The sequence below is a fragment of a genome, unplaced genomic scaffold (genome assembly GCF_019419815.1).
Source record: "Pyrus x bretschneideri cultivar Hongxiangsu unplaced genomic scaffold, Pyrus_bretschneideri_v1 Contig30, whole genome shotgun sequence".
NCBI classification, from domain to species: Eukaryota; Viridiplantae; Streptophyta; class Magnoliopsida; order Rosales; family Rosaceae; genus Pyrus; species Pyrus x bretschneideri.
The window spans coordinates 1,681,460-1,684,402 of NW_025999613.1; positions in this window are offsets into that span (position 1 = coordinate 1,681,460).

Consider the following 2,943-nt stretch of genomic DNA (forward strand, 5'->3'; position numbering starts at 1 on the left):
TTGTTTGTATATGTTTTCTTAATCAAACAAATGGTTGAAAAAAAAAAAACCTTGAAATCCCAAACGGTTGAAAAATAAACCCTTAAAATCATGTTTTGGAATTAAAAATGAGGCTCACCCGTTTCTAAACTAAAAAGCAAACAAAAACCAAGATTGGGCCCCCAATTTGGTGTGGGTCCCCTTACTTTTTGGGGCTAGATGTAGCCTAATTTTTTGCTACCCAAGGATTGAAGTTGCTAGCTTATGTGGTGGATGTAATTGAAATTTGTACCAGGTGGAATGCAATTTAAAATCTATATACGTGCTTGTCTGACTAGTCAGCAACACTCATCAACTAAGATCAGATATGTTAGTTTACTCTAACAGCGGGAGTAGTCAATTCAAGGCTCAGTTTACTGAAGTGTTCCTAGTTAACTAAGATCCAGTTCAATGCACATTATAACTCTGACAATCTTAGTTGTATGGACCTATCTATTTGTCAATAATGATGAACATATATCACAAACAAAGAGTAAGATAAGTAAACTTGAAAAGTGATAAAGTGCATAGGATTTTTTTGGCCGAAAAAACCCACCTCTGGGTTAAAAAATTAGGGAGTCACCACTGAGTCCAATCCATTAGTGTAAAAAAAGTTTCATACAAAGAGCACACAAGCTCAATTCCTATATCCCTATCTACAGAGTAGCTTTACCTTTGTGCAACATTGCCTTACACGAGATGAATTCCTTTGGTCTTCACGAAGTGGTAGCTCCTCTTGAGCTCTTCACCTTATGGCACCGATATCAAATTATGCAAATGATGTTATGATGAAGTTGATGCAATCAACCAGTCAGATTCTTCAATCAAATAGTTGAAGGAAGAATCTAACTTGAATCCAAAAACTTGACCTAAAATGGATTTAAAGCTTAAAACCGAACCAAGAACTATATACAAAACATTAAAATAATTCAACCCTAATATACAATGATTGGGTGTTTAATGCCTGAACTTGGTTTTGCAGCTAGGGTTTCATAAATGAAGAAAAGGCAAGCTCAAAGCTTTGAAGGCACTTTCTCTAAAATAAATTTTGAACCCCTAAGGACAAAATGAAACCCTAGGGAACAAATATACCCAAGTAAATCTAATTTTTCATTAGCCAACTTGTCCCAATGACACTTGTCAACTACAAAAGAAATCTATACATATCAATGGCTAGCAACTGACTACCATCAGAAAAGTGTCAGTCAGCCTATGTGGGCTGTCTTAATCTGTGTGCCTAGACAACTGGAAGTCAGCGTGCAAAACTAACTTCACAATTAACTTAGATAGAATGCAACACAAATAGAGATGTGAGATGAACATGCATGAACAAACCTTTGATGTGAGGTGAGCCACGTCCTTGAACGTTTAATCCCAGTAGCAGCATCCCATAATCAGATAATGTAGTCTAGAACTAAATTGAGCATGTGGTACACAAATACAATATTTGATAAGGAAAGCCAAACACTTGAAACTAGACTTTACAATCTCCCCATTTGGCTTTCCTTGACAAAATACCTCATGCCTATAACTAATTTCACTCCCCCACACTCAAGAGAATAGCCAAGGAATGAATCTTGCATATGAACAACTCTTGACAAAAACAAGTGAAATTTATCATGAGTAAAAAAAGGCTTACAAGGTATGAAACACAACGAAAATTGTCTCCTTCATTTTGTCATGGAAAGACAAAGACAAGGTGGAAAAACACATAGAATAGTCAAATTTGTTGCAAAAACACAGGACACAAACAACAAGAGCATAACAAATAAAGAATTTGCAATATATCATATGGATAAGCCCAAGCAAGGTGTAGCAACAATGAGACTAGCAACGAGTAAGCACAAAAAGATGCATGCGTTGTGATTTAACTCCCCCATAATCCTAAATCATGACTTCATTTTACTGACGAGGGATAATGACTCAACAGAAAACCTAAGATGTTCATTGAAATATAAATTTGAGCATAGGCATAGACAAATGTTTCAAAATAACTGAAACATTAAAATGATAAAGATCAAGATAACACTTGAATCTTTGCACCAATAAACTATAGCTAAAGCACAAGCCATGAAAATGATAAGAAAAAATAGTTTGAATATCGATGTTTCCAAGAGATATTGATAAGACAAGCGTTTGACAAAATAATATGCAATGCAATTCTCAAGAGACAACTTTTCAAGGGTATACAAAGATAGTAATACAGAGATGAACACTTGCTCATGATGCGACTATGATGTGTTAAGGTAAGGGGATAGGATTGGTGATAGCCATCTTGAAATCATAGAACCAAGCACATAATCTCAAAAGCATTTCCAAAGTTATCCAAGCATTTAATAATCCATTGTCTTTAAGAAACATCACTTTCTACATAATATGAATATAGGACAAAAAGATTCGACTCTTGGAAGTAAGGCTATACAACCTATTCAATTCATGTCACAAAGACCAATAGACCATCGAAGATCTTCATACCTTTGATTATCAAGGGTTTAGTGAAGATGTCAACTAGCTATCTTTTAGTTGGCACAAAGGTTAAGGTAATGATTTACCTTCCACAAGATCTTTAATGAAATAATGCTTTATATCTATATATTTTGTTCTAGAATGCTGAACAAGATTCTTAGAGATATCAATAGCACTCACGTTATCACAATAAACAAGAAAAGTCAATTGAGAGATATCATAGTCACTAAGCATTTACTTCATCCATATCAATTGAGTGCAACAACTTCCGGCAGTTACATACTCTGTCTCGGTAGTATACAAAGAGACATAATTTTGTTTTTTGTTGTGACAAACAACCAAATTGTTCCCAACAAATAAAGCTCTTCTAGAAGTACTCTTTCGATTATCAATGCATCTAACCCGGTTGGCATCTTCAATATTCTTGGGCTCAATCTGGGAGATAAAGTAAACATTTGC